Source organism: Thamnophis sirtalis, unplaced genomic scaffold (genome assembly GCF_051295495.1).
Source record: "Thamnophis sirtalis isolate CommonGarterSnake01/CBP01778 unplaced genomic scaffold, rThaSir2_p1.2 scaffold_6, whole genome shotgun sequence".
Classification (NCBI taxonomy): domain Eukaryota; kingdom Metazoa; phylum Chordata; class Lepidosauria; order Squamata; family Natricidae; genus Thamnophis; species Thamnophis sirtalis.
The window spans coordinates 87,473,421-87,488,526 of record NW_028261386.1 but is presented as its reverse complement, the minus strand read 5'-3'; positions in this window follow the sequence as shown (position 1 = coordinate 87,488,526).

Here is a 15,106-nt window from a genome sequence, read left to right as displayed (position 1 = left end):
TTTTTAGTTTCCTGACTCAGGACACTACTAATATGTGTTTGTTCTTCGAATCTGAGCTTTAGTTCAAAAGAAACAGGTTCTGCTTGAATTGAGCTTTTCTGCCATTTCTAAGATAAACTTTGGTGTAATTCCCAAGGGAAACACTAGATCACAAAATGGAGTGTTTTCTTTAGCTTTCCTGACTCAGGACACTACTAATATGTGTTTGTTGTTCGAATCTGAGCTTTGGTTCAAAAGAAACACTTTGTGGTTGAATTGAGTTCTTTTGCCAATTTGAGATACATTTTGCTGTAACTCCCCAGGGAAACACCAGATCACCAAATGGAGTGTTTTTTTAGCTTTCCTGACTCAGGACACTACTAATATGTGTTTGTTGTTCGAATCTGAGCTTTAGTTCAAAAGAAACAGGTTCTGGTTGAATTGAGCTTTTCTGCCATTTCTAAGATAAACTTTGGTGTAATTCCCAAGGGAAACACCAGATCACCAAATGGAGTGTTTTTTTAGCATTCCTGACTCAGGACACTACTAATATGTGTTTGTTGTTTGAATCTGAGCGTTGGTTCAAAAGAAACACTTTCTGGTTGAATTGAGTTCTTTTGCCAAATTGAGATACACTTTGCTGTAACTCCCCAGGGAAACACCAGATCACAAAATGGAGTGCATTTTTAGCTTTCCCGACTCAGGACACTACTAATATGTGTTTGTTGTTCGAATCTGAGCTTTAGTTCAAAAGAAACAGGTTCTGGTTGAATTGAGTTTTTCTGCCATTTCTAAGATATACTTTGGTGTAACTCCCAAGGGAAACACCAGATCACAAAATGGAGTAGTTTTTTAGCATTCCCGACTCAGGACACTACTAATATGTGTTTGTTGTTCGAATCTGAGCTTTGGTTCAAAAGAAACACTTTCTGGTTGAATTGAGTTCTTTTGCCAAATTGAGATACACTTTGCTGTAACTCCCCAGGGACACACCAGATCACAAAATGGAGTGTATTTTTAGCTTTCCCGACTCAGGACACTACTAATATGTGTTTGTTGTTCGAATCTGAGCTTTAGTTCAAAAGAAACAGGTTCTGGTTGAATTGAGCTTTTCTGCCATTTCTAAGATATACTTTGGTGTAACTCGCAAGGGAAACACCAGATCACAAAATGGAGTTGTTTTTTAGCATTCCCGACTAACGACACTACTAATATGTGTTTGTTGTTCGAATCTGAGCTTTGGTTCAAAAGAAACACTTTCTGGTTGAATTGAGTTCTTTTGCTAAATTCAGATACACTTTGCTGTAACTCCCCAGGGAAACACCAGATCACAAAATTGAGTGTTTTTTTAGCATTCCCGACTCAGGACACTACTAATATGTGTTTGTTGTTCGAATCTGAGCTTTGGTTCAAAAGAAACACTTTCTGGTTGAATTGAGTTCTTTTGCCAATTTGAGATACACTTTGATGTAACTCCCCAGGGAAACACCAGATCACAAAATGGCGTGTTTTTTTAGCTTTCCTGACTCAGGACACTACTAATATGTGTTTGTTGTTCGAATCTGAGCTTTAGTTCAAAAGAAACAGGTTCTGGTTGAATTGAGCTTTTCTGCCATTTCTAAGATATACTTTGGTGTAACTCGCAAGGGAAACACCAGATCACAAAATGGAGTTGTTTTTTAGCATTCCCGACTCAGGACACTACTAATATGTGTTTGTTGTTCGAATCTGAGCTTTGGTTCAAAACAAACACTTTCTGGTTGAATTGAGTTCTTTTGCCAAATTGATATACACTTTGATGTAACTCCCCAGGGAAACACCAGATCACAAAATGGCGTGTTTTTTTTAGCTTTCCTGACTCAGGACACTACTAATATGTGTTTGTTGTTCGAATCTAAGCTTTAGTTCAAAAGAAACAGGTTCTGGTTGAATTGAGCTTTTCTGCCATTTCTAAGATATACTTTGGTGTAACTCGCAAGGGAAACACCAGATCACAAAATGGAGTTGTTTTTTAGCATTCCCGAGTCAGGACACTACTAATATGTGTTTGTTGTTCGAATCTGAGCTTTGGTTCAAAAGAAACACTTTCTGGTTGAATTGAGTTCTTTTGCCAAATTGAGATACACTTTGCTGTAACTCCCCAGGGACACACCAGATCACAAAATGGAGTGTATTTTTAGCTTTCCCGACTCAGGACACTACTAATATGTGTTTGTTCTTCGAATCTGAGGTTTGGTTCAAAAGAAACACTTTCTGGTTGAATTGAGTTCTTTTGCCAAATTCAGATACACTTTGCTGTAACTCCCCAGGGAAACACCAGATCACAAAATGGAGTGTATTTTTAGCTTTCCCGACTCAGGACACTACTAATATGTGTTTGTTGTTCGAATCTGAGTTTTAGTTCAAACGAAACAGGTTCTGGTTGAATTGAGTTTTTCTGCCATTTCTAAGATAAACTTTGGTGTAACTCCCAAGGGAAACACCAGATCACAAAATGGAGTTGTTTTTTAGCATTCCCGACTCAGGACACTACTAATATGTGTTTGTTGTTCATATCTGAGGTTTGGTTCAAAAGAAACACTTTCTGGTTGAATTGAGTTCTTTTGCCAAATTGAGATACACTTTGCTGTAACTCCCCAGGGACACACCAGATCACAAAATGGAGTGTATTTTTAGCTTTCCCGACTCAGGACACTACTAATATGTGTTTGTTGTTCGAATCTGAGCTTTAGTTCAAAAGAAACAGGTTCTGGTTGAATTGAGTTTTTCTGCCATTTCTAAGATATACTTTGGTGTAACTCGCAAGGGAAACACCAGATCACAAAATGGAGTTGTTTTTTAGCATTCCCGACTCAGGACACTACTAATATGTGTTTGTTGTTCGAATCTGAGCTTTGGTTCAAAAGAAACACTTTCTGGTTGAATTGAGTTCTTTTGCCAAATTCAGATACACTTTGCTGTAACTCCCCAGGGAAACACCAGATCACAAAATAGAGTGGTTTTTTAGCATTCCCGACTCAGGACACTACTAATATGTGTTTGTTGTTCGAATCTGAGCTTTGGTTCAAAAGAAACACTTTCTGGTTGAATTGAGTTCTTTTGCCAATTTGAGATACACTTTGCTGTAACTCCCCAGGGAAACACCAAATCACAAAATGGAGTGTTTTTTTAGCTTTCCTGACTCAGGACACTACTAATATGTGTTTGTTGTTCGAATCTGAGATTTACTTCAAAAGAAACAGGTTCTGTTTGAATTGAGCTATTCTGCCATTTCTAAGATAAACTTTGGTGTAATTCCCAAGGGAAACACCAGATCACCAAATGGAGTGTTTTTTTAGCTTTCCTGACTCAGGACACTACTAATATGTGTTTGTTATTCGAATCTGAGCTTTAGTTCAAAAGAAACAGGTTCTGGTTGAATTGAGCTTTTCTGCCATTTCTAAGATAAACTTTGGTGTAATTCCCAAGGGAAACACCAGATCACAAAATGGAGTTGTTTTTTAGCATTCCCGACTCAGGACACTACTAATATGTGTTTGTTGTTCGAATCTGAGCTTTGGTTCAAAAGAAACACTTTCTGGTTGAAATGAGTTCTTTTGCCAAATTGAGATACACTTTGCTGTAACTCCCCAGGGAAACACCAAATCACAAAATGGAGTGTTTTTTTAGCTTTCCTGACTCAGGACACTACTAATATGTGTTTGTTGTTCGAATCTGAGATTTACTTCAAAAGAAACAGGTTCTGTTTGAATTGAGCTATTCTGCCATTTCTAAGATAAACTTTGGTGTAATTCCCAAGGGAAACACCAGATCACCAAATGGAGTGTTTTTTTAGCTTTCCTGACTCAGGACACTACTAATATGTGTTTGTTATTCGAATCTGAGCTTTAGTTCAAAAGAAACAGGTTCTGGTTGAATTGAGCTTTTCTGCCATTTCTAAGATAAACTTTGGTGTAATTCCCAAGGGAAACACCAGATCACAAAATGGAGTTGTTTTTTAGCATTCCCGACTCAGGACACTACTAATATGTGTTTGTTGTTCGAATCTGAGCTTTGGTTCAAAAGAAACACTTTCTGGTTGAAATAAGTTCTTTTGCCAAATTGAGATACACTTTGCTGTAACTCCCCAGGGACACACCAGATCACAAAATGGAGTGTATTTTTAGCTTTCCCGACTGAGGACACTACTAATATGTGTTTGTTGTTCGAATCTGAGCTTTAGTTCAAAAGAAACAGGTTCTGGTTGAATTGAGTTTTTCTGCCATTTCTAAGATATACTTTGGTGTAACTCGCAAGGGAAACACCAGATCACAAAATGGAGTTGTTTTTTAGCATTCCCGACTCAGGACACTACTAATATGTGTTTGTTGTTCGAATCTGAGCTTTGGTTCAAAAGAAACACTTTCTGGTTGAATTGAGTTCTTTTGCCAAATTCAGATACACTTTGCTGTAACTCCCCAGGGAAACACCAGATCACAAAATAGAGTGGTTTTTTAGCATTCCCGACTCAGGACACTACTAATATGTGTTTGTTGTTCGAATCTGAGCTTTGGTTCAAAAGAAACACTTTCTGGTTGAATTGAGTTCTTTTGCCAATTTGAGATACACTTTGCTGTAACTCCCCAGGGAAACACCAAATCACAAAATGGAGTGTTTTTTTAGCTTTCCTGACTCAGGACACTACTAATATGTGTTTGTTGTTCGAATCTGAGATTTACTTCAAAAGAAACAGGTTCTGTTTGAATTGAGCTATTCTGCCATTTCTAAGATAAACTTTGGTGTAATTCCCAAGGGAAACACCAGATCACCAAATGGAGTGTTTTTTTAGCTTTCCTGACTCAGGACACTACTAATATGTGTTTGTTATTCGAATCTGAGCTTTAGTTCAAAAGAAACAGGTTCTGGTTGAATTGAGCTTTTCTGCCATTTCTAAGATAAACTTTGGTGTAATTCCCAAGGGAAACACCAGATCACAAAATGGAGTTGTTTTTTAGCATTCCCGACTCAGGACACTACTAATATGTGTTTGTTGTTCGAATCTGAGCTTTGGTTCAAAAGAAACACTTTCTGGTTGAAATGAGTTCTTTTGCCAAATTGAGATACACTTTGCTGTAACTCCCCAGGGAAACACCAAATCACAAAATGGAGTGTTTTTTTAGCTTTCCTGACTCAGGACACTACTAATATGTGTTTGTTGTTCGAATCTGAGATTTACTTCAAAAGAAACAGGTTCTGTTTGAATTGAGCTATTCTGCCATTTCTAAGATAAACTTTGGTGTAATTCCCAAGGGAAACACCAGATCACCAAATGGAGTGTTTTTTTAGCTTTCCTGACTCAGGACACTACTAATATGTGTTTGTTATTCGAATCTGAGCTTTAGTTCAAAAGAAACAGGTTCTGGTTGAATTGAGCTTTTCTGCCATTTCTAAGATAAACTTTGGTGTAATTCCCAAGGGAAACACCAGATCACAAAATGGAGTTGTTTTTTAGCATTCCCGACTCAGGACACTACTAATATGTGTTTGTTGTTCGAATCTGAGCTTTGGTTCAAAAGAAACACTTTCTGGTTGAAATAAGTTCTTTTGCCAAATTGAGATACACTTTGCTGTAACTCCCCAGGGACACACCAGATCACAAAATGGAGTGTATTTTTAGCTTTCCCGACTGAGGACACTACTAATATGTGTTTGTTGTTCGAATCTGAGCTTTAGTTCAAAAGAAACAGGTTCTGGTTGAATTGAATTTTTCTGCCATTTCTAAGATATACTTTGGTGTAACTCGCAAGGGAAACACCAGATCACAAAATGGAGTTGTTTTTTTAGCATTCCCGACTCAGGACACTACTAATATGTGTTTGTTGTTCGAATCTGAGCTTTGGTTCAAAAGAAACACTTTCTGGTTGAATTGAGTTCTTTTGCCAAATTGAGATACACTTTGCTGTAACTCCCCAGGGACACACCAGATCACAAAATGGAGTGTATTTTTAGCTTTCCCGACTCAGGACACTACTAATATGTGTTTTTTGTTCGAATCTGAGCTTTAGTTCAAAAGAAACAGGTTCTGGTTGAATTGAGTTTTTCTGCCATTTCTAAGATATACTTTGGTGTAACTCCCAAGGGAAACACCAGATCACAAAATGGAGTTGTTTTTTAGCATTCCCGACTCAGGACACTACTAATATGTGTTTGTTGTTCGAATCTGAGCTTTGGTTCAAAAGAAACACTTTCTGGTTGAATTCAGCTATTCTGCCATTTCTAAGATAAACTTTGGTGTAATTCCCAAGGGAAACACCAGATCACCAAATGGAGTGTTTTTTTAGCTTTCCTGACTCAGGACACTACTAATATGTGTTTGTTGTTCGAATCTGAGCTTTAGTTCAAAAGAAACAGGTTCTGGTTGAATTGAGCTTTTCTGCCATTTCTAAGATAAACTTTGGTGTAATTCCCAAGGGAAACACCAGATCACAAAATGGAGTTGTTTTTTAGCATTCCCGACTCAGGACACTACTAATATGTGTTTGTTGTTCGAATCTGAGCTTTGGTTCAAAAGAAACACTTTCTGGTTGAATTGAGTTCTTTTGCCAAATTGAGATACACTTTGCTGTAACTCCCCAGGGACACACCAGATCACAAAATGGAGTGTATTTTTAGCTTTCCCGACTGAGGACACTACTAATATGTGTTTGTTGTTCGAATCTGAGCTTTAGTTCAAAAGAAACAGGTTCTGGTTGAATTGAATTTTTCTGCCATTTCTAAGATATACTTTGGTGTAACTCGCAAGGGAAACACCAGATCACAAAATGGACTGTATTTTTAGCTTTCCCGACTCAGGACACTACTAATATTTGTTTGTTGTTCGAATCTGAGCTTTGGTTCAAAAGAAACACTTTCTGGTTGAATTGAGTTCTTTTGCCAATTTGAGATACACTTTGCTGTAACTCCCCAGGGACACACCAGATCACAAAATCTACTGTATTTTTAGCTTTCCCGACTCAGGACACTACTAATATGTGTTTGTTGTTCGAATCTGAGATTTAGTTCAAAAGAAACAGGTTCTGGTTGAATTGAGTTTTTCTGCCATTTCTAAGATATACTTTGGTGTAACTCCCAAGGGAAACACCAGATCACAAAATGGAGTTGTTTTTTAGCATTCCCGACAGGACACTACTAATATGTGTTTGTTGTTCGAATCTGAGCTTTGGTTCAAAAGAAACACTTTCTGGTTGAATTGAGTTCTTTTGCCAATTTGAGATACACTTTGCTGTAACTCCCCAGGGACACACCAGATCACAAAATGGAGTGTATTTTTAGCTTTCCCGACTCAGGACACTACTAATATTTGTTTGTTGTTCGAATCTGAGATTTAGTTCAAAAGAAACAGGTTCTGGTTGAATTGAGTTTTTCTGCCATTTCTAAGATATACTTTGGTGTAACTCCCAAGGGAAACACCAGATCACAAAATGGAGTTGTTTTTTAGCATTCCCGACTCAGGACACTACTAATATGTGTTTGTTGTTCGAATCTGAGCTTTAGTTCAAAAGAAACAGGTTCTGGTTGAATTGAGTTTTTCTGCCATTTCTAAGATATACTTTGGTGTAACTCCCAAGGGAAACACCAGATCACAAAATGGAGTTGTTTTTTAGCATTCCCGACTCAGGACACTACTAATATGTGTTTGTTGTTCGAATCTGAGCTTTAGTTCAAAAGAAACAGGTTCTGGTTGAATTGAGCTTTTCTGCCATTTCTAAGATAAACTTTGGTGTAATTCCCAAGGGAAACACCAGATCACAAAATGGAGTTGTTTTTTAGCATTCCCGACTCAGGACACTACTAATATGTGTTTGTTGTTCGAATCTGAGCTTTGGTTCAAAAGAAACACTTTCTGGTTGAATTGAGTTCTTTTGCCAAATTGAGATACACTTTGCTGTAACTCCCCAGGGACACACCAGATCACAAAATGGAGTGTATTTTTAGCTTTCCCGACTCAGGACACTACTAATATGTGTTTGTTGTTCGAATCTGAGCTTTAGTTCAAAAGAAACAGGTTCTGGTTGAATTGAGTTTTTCTGCCATTTCTAAGATATACTTTGGTGTAACTCGCAAGGGAAACACCAGATCACAAAATGGAGTTGTTTTTTAGCATTCCCGACTCAGGACACTACTAATATGTGTTTGTTGTTCGAATCTGAGCTTTGGTTCAAAACAAACACTTTCTGGTTGAATTGAGTTCTTTTGCCAAATTGAGATACACTTTGCTGTAACTCCCCAGGGACACACCAGATCACAAAATGGAGTGTATTTTTAGCTTTCCCGACTCAGGACACTACTAATATGTGTTTGTTGTTCGAATCTGAGATTTAGTTCAAAAGAAACAGGTTGTGGTTGAATTGAGTTTTTCTGCCATTTCTAAGATATACTTTGGTGTAACTCGCAAGGGAAACACGAGATCACAAAATGGAGTTGTTTTTTAGCATTCCCAACTCAGGTCACTACTAATATGTGTTTGTTGTTCGAATCTGAGCTTTGGTTCAAAAGAAACACTTTCTGGTTGAATTGAGTTCTTTTGCCAAATTGAGATACACTTTGCTGTAACTCCCCAGGGACACACCAGATCACAAAATGGAGTGTATTTTTAGCTTTCCCGACTCAGGACACTACTAATATGTGTTTGTTGTTCGAATCTGAGCTTTAGTTCAAAAGAAACAGGTTCTGGTTGAATCGAGTTTTTCTGCCATTTCTAAGATATACTTTGGTGTAACTCGCAAGGGAAACACGAGATCACAAAATGGAGTTGTTTTTTAGCATTCCCAACTCAGGTCACTACTAATATGTGTTTGTTGTTCGAATCTGAGCTTTGGTTCAAAACAAACACTTTCTGGTTGAATTGAGTTCTTTTGCCAAATTGAGATACACTTTGCTGTAACTCCCCAGGGACACACCAGATCACAAAATGGAGTGTATTTTTAGCTTTCCCGACTCAGGACACTACTAATATGTGTTTGTTGTTCGAATCTGAGATTTAGTTCAAAAGAAACAGGTTCTGGTTGAATTGAGCTTTTCTGCCATTTCTAAGATAAACTTTGGTGTAATTCCCAAGGGAAACACCAGATCACAAAATGGAGTTGTTTTTTAGCATTCCCGACTCAGGACACTACTAATATGTGTTTGTTGTTCGAATCTGAGCTTTGGTTCAAAAGAAACACTTTCTGGTTGAAATGAGTTCTTTTGCCAAATTGAGATACACTTTGCTGTAACTCCCCAGGGAAACACCAAATCACAAAATGGAGTGTTTTTTTAGCTTTCCTGACTCAGGACACTACTAATATGTGTTTGTTGTTCGAATCTGAGATTTACTTCAAAAGAAACAGGTTCTGTTTGAATTGAGCTATTCTGCCATTTCTAAGATAAACTTTGGTGTAATTCCCAAGGGAAACACCAGATCACCAAATGGAGTGTTTTTTTAGCTTTCCTGACTCAGGACACTACTAATATGTGTTTGTTATTCGAATCTGAGCTTTAGTTCAAAAGAAACAGGTTCTGGTTGAATTGAGCTTTTCTGCCATTTCTAAGATAAACTTTGGTGTAATTCCCAAGGGAAACACCAGATCACAAAATGGAGTTGTTTTTTAGCATTCCCGACTCAGGACACTACTAATATGTGTTTGTTGTTCGAATCTGAGCTTTGGTTCAAAAGAAACACTTTCTGGTTGAAATGAGTTCTTTTGCCAAATTGAGATACACTTTGCTGTAACTCCCCAGGGACACACCAGATCACAAAATGGAGTGTATTTTTAGCTTTCCCGACTGAGGACACTACTAATATGTGTTTGTTGTTCGAATCTGAGATTTAGTTCAAAAGAAACAGGTTCTGGTTGAATTGAGTTTTTCTGCCATTTCTAAGATATACTTTGGTGTAAGTCCCAAGGGAAACACCAGATCACAAAATGGAGTTGTTTTTTAGCATTCCCGACTCAGGACACTACTAATATGTGTTTGTTGTTCGAATCTGAGCTTTAGTTCAAAAGAAACAGGTTCTGGTTGAATTGAGTTTTTCTGCCATTTCTAAGATATACTTTGGTGTAACTCCCAAGGGAAACACCAGATCACAAAATGGAGTTGTTTTTTAGCATTCCCGACTCAGGACACTACTAATATGTGTTTGTTGTTCGAATCTGAGCTTTAGTTCAAAAGAAACAGGTTCTGGTTGAATTGAGCTTTTCTGCCATTTCTAAGATAAACTTTGGTGTAATTCCCAAGGGAAACACCAGATCACAAAATGGAGTTGTTTTTTAGCATTCCCGACTCAGGACACTACTAATATGTGTTTGTTGTTCGAATCTGAGCTTTGGTTCAAAAGAAACACTTTCTGGTTGAATTGAGTTCTTTTGCCAAATTGAGATACACTTTGCTGTAACTCCCCAGGGACACACCAGATCACAAAATGGAGTGTATTTTTAGCTTTCCCGACTGAGGACACTACTAATATGTGTTTGTTGTTCGAATCTGAGCTTTAGTTCAAAAGAAACAGGTTCTGGTTGAATTGAATTTTTCTGCCATTTCTAAGATATACTTTGGTGTAACTCGCAAGGGAAACACCAGATCACAAAATGGACTGTATTTTTAGCTTTCCCGACTCAGGACACTACTAATATTTGTTTGTTGTTCGAATCTGAGCTTTGGTTCAAAAGAAACACTTTCTGGTTGAATTGAGTTCTTTTGCCAATTTGAGATACACTTTGCTGTAACTCCCCAGGGACACACCAGATCACAAAATCTACTGTATTTTTAGCTTTCCCGACTCAGGACACTACTAATATGTGTTTGTTGTTCGAATCTGAGATTTAGTTCAAAAGAAACAGGTTCTGGTTGAATTGAGTTTTTCTGCCATTTCTAAGATATACTTTGGTGTAACTCCCAAGGGAAACACCAGATCACAAAATGGAGTTGTTTTTTAGCATTCCCGACAGGACACTACTAATATGTGTTTGTTGTTCGAATCTGAGCTTTGGTTCAAAAGAAACACTTTCTGGTTGAATTGAGTTCTTTTGCCAATTTGAGATACACTTTGCTGTAACTCCCCAGGGACACACCAGATCACAAAATGGAGTGTATTTTTAGCTTTCCCGACTCAGGACACTACTAATATTTGTTTGTTGTTCGAATCTGAGATTTAGTTCAAAAGAAACAGGTTCTGGTTGAATTGAGTTTTTCTGCCATTTCTAAGATATACTTTGGTGTAACTCCCAAGGGAAACACCAGATCACAAAATGGAGTTGTTTTTTAGCATTCCCGACTCAGGACACTACTAATATGTGTTTGTTGTTCGAATCTGAGCTTTAGTTCAAAAGAAACAGGTTCTGGTTGAATTGAGTTTTTCTGCCATTTCTAAGATATACTTTGGTGTAACTCCCAAGGGAAACACCAGATCACAAAATGGAGTTGTTTTTTAGCATTCCCGACTCAGGACACTACTAATATGTGTTTGTTGTTCGAATCTGAGCTTTAGTTCAAAAGAAACAGGTTCTGGTTGAATTGAGCTTTTCTGCCATTTCTAAGATAAACTTTGGTGTAATTCCCAAGGGAAACACCAGATCACAAAATGGAGTTGTTTTTTAGCATTCCCGACTCAGGACACTACTAATATGTGTTTGTTGTTCGAATCTGAGCTTTGGTTCAAAAGAAACACTTTCTGGTTGAATTGAGTTCTTTTGCCAAATTGAGATACACTTTGCTGTAACTCCCCAGGGACACACCAGATCACAAAATGGAGTGTATTTTTAGCTTTCCCGACTCAGGACACTACTAATATGTGTTTGTTGTTCGAATCTGAGCTTTAGTTCAAAAGAAACAGGTTCTGGTTGAATTGAGTTTTTCTGCCATTTCTAAGATATACTTTGGTGTAACTCGCAAGGGAAACACCAGATCACAAAATGGAGTTGTTTTTTAGCATTCCCGACTCAGGACACTACTAATATGTGTTTGTTGTTCGAATCTGAGCTTTGGTTCAAAACAAACACTTTCTGGTTGAATTGAGTTCTTTTGCCAAATTGAGATACACTTTGCTGTAACTCCCCAGGGACACACCAGATCACAAAATGGAGTGTATTTTTAGCTTTCCCGACTCAGGACACTACTAATATGTGTTTGTTGTTCGAATCTGAGATTTAGTTCAAAAGAAACAGGTTGTGGTTGAATTGAGTTTTTCTGCCATTTCTAAGATATACTTTGGTGTAACTCGCAAGGGAAACACGAGATCACAAAATGGAGTTGTTTTTTAGCATTCCCAACTCAGGTCACTACTAATATGTGTTTGTTGTTCGAATCTGAGCTTTGGTTCAAAAGAAACACTTTCTGGTTGAATTGAGTTCTTTTGCCAAATTGAGATACACTTTGCTGTAACTCCCCAGGGACACACCAGATCACAAAATGGAGTGTATTTTTAGCTTTCCCGACTCAGGACACTACTAATATGTGTTTGTTGTTCGAATCTGAGCTTTAGTTCAAAAGAAACAGGTTCTGGTTGAATCGAGTTTTTCTGCCATTTCTAAGATATACTTTGGTGTAACTCGCAAGGGAAACACGAGATCACAAAATGGAGTTGTTTTTTAGCATTCCCAACTCAGGTCACTACTAATATGTGTTTGTTGTTCGAATCTGAGCTTTGGTTCAAAACAAACACTTTCTGGTTGAATTGAGTTCTTTTGCCAAATTGAGATACACTTTGCTGTAACTCCCCAGGGACACACCAGATCACAAAATGGAGTGTATTTTTAGCTTTCCCGACTCAGGACACTACTAATATGTGTTTGTTGTTCGAATCTGAGATTTAGTTCAAAAGAAACAGGTTCTGGTTGAATTGAGCTTTTCTGCCATTTCTAAGATAAACTTTGGTGTAATTCCCAAGGGAAACACCAGATCACAAAATGGAGTTGTTTTTTAGCATTCCCGACTCAGGACACTACTAATATGTGTTTGTTGTTCGAATCTGAGCTTTGGTTCAAAAGAAACACTTTCTGGTTGAAATGAGTTCTTTTGCCAAATTGAGATACACTTTGCTGTAACTCCCCAGGGAAACACCAAATCACAAAATGGAGTGTTTTTTTAGCTTTCCTGACTCAGGACACTACTAATATGTGTTTGTTGTTCGAATCTGAGATTTACTTCAAAAGAAACAGGTTCTGTTTGAATTGAGCTATTCTGCCATTTCTAAGATAAACTTTGGTGTAATTCCCAAGGGAAACACCAGATCACCAAATGGAGTGTTTTTTTAGCTTTCCTGACTCAGGACACTACTAATATGTGTTTGTTATTCGAATCTGAGCTTTAGTTCAAAAGAAACAGGTTCTGGTTGAATTGAGCTTTTCTGCCATTTCTAAGATAAACTTTGGTGTAATTCCCAAGGGAAACACCAGATCACAAAATGGAGTTGTTTTTTAGCATTCCCGACTCAGGACACTACTAATATGTGTTTGTTGTTCGAATCTGAGCTTTGGTTCAAAAGAAACACTTTCTGGTTGAAATGAGTTCTTTTGCCAAATTGAGATACACTTTGCTGTAACTCCCCAGGGACACACCAGATCACAAAATGGAGTGTATTTTTAGCTTTCCCGACTGAGGACACTACTAATATGTGTTTGTTGTTCGAATCTGAGATTTAGTTCAAAAGAAACAGGTTCTGGTTGAATTGAGTTTTTCTGCCATTTCTAAGATATACTTTGGTGTAAGTCCCAAGGGAAACACCAGATCACAAAATGGAGTTGTTTTTTAGCATTCCCGACTCAGGACACTACTAATATGTGTTTGTTGTTCGAATCTGAGCTTTAGTTCAAAAGAAACAGGTTCTGGTTGAATTGAGTTTTTCTGCCATTTCTAAGATATACTTTGGTGTAACTCCCAAGGGAAACACCAGATCACAAAATGGAGTTGTTTTTTAGCATTCCCGACTCAGGACACTACTAATATGTGTTTGTTGTTCGAATCTGAGCTTTAGTTCAAAAGAAACAGGTTCTGGTTGAATTGAGCTTTTCTGCCATTTCTAAGATAAACTTTGGTGTAATTCCCAAGGGAAACACCAGATCACAAAATGGAGTTGTTTTTTAGCATTCCCGACTCAGGACACTACTAATATGTGTTTGTTGTTCGAATCTGAGCTTTGGTTCAAAAGAAACACTTTCTGGTTGAATTGAGTTCTTTTGCCAAATTGAGATACACTTTGCTGTAACTCCCCAGGGACACACCAGATCACAAAATGGAGTGTATTTTTAGCTTTCCCGACTCAGGACACTACTAATATGTGTTTGTTGTTCGAATCTGAGCTTTAGTTCAAAAGAAACAGGTTCTGGTTGAATTGAGTTTTTCTGCCATTTCTAAGATATACTTTGGTGTAACTCGCAAGGGAAACACCAGATCACAAAATGGAGTTGTTTTTTAGCATTCCCGACTCAGGACACTACTAATATGTGTTTGTTGTTCGAATCTGAGCTTTGGTTCAAAACAAACACTTTCTGGTTGAATTGAGTTCTTTTGCCAAATTGAGATACACTTTGCTGTAACTCCCCAGGGACACACCAGATCACAAAATGGAGTGTATTTTTAGCTTTCCCGACTCAGGACACTACTAATATGTGTTTGTTGTTCGAATCTGAGATTTAGTTCAAAAGAAACAGGTTGTGGTTGAATTGAGTTTTTCTGCCATTTCTAAGATATACTTTGGTGTAACTCGCAAGGGAAACACGAGATCACAAAATGGAGTTGTTTTTTAGCATTCCCAACTCAGGTCACTACTAATATGTGTTTGTTGTTCGAATCTGAGCTTTGGTTCAAAAGAAACACTTTCTGGTTGAATTGAGTTCTTTTGCCAAATTGAGATACACTTTGCTGTAACTCCCCAGGGACACACCAGATCACAAAATGGAGTGTATTTTTAGCTTTCCCGACTCAGGACACTACTAATATGTGTTTGTTGTTCGAATCTGAGCTTTAGTTCAAAAGAAACAGGTTCTGGTTGAATCGAGTTTTTCTGCCATTTCTAAGATATACTTTGGTGTAACTCGCAAGGGAAACACGAGATCACAAAATGGAGTTGTTTTTTAGCATTCCCAACTCAGGTCACTACTAATATGTGTTT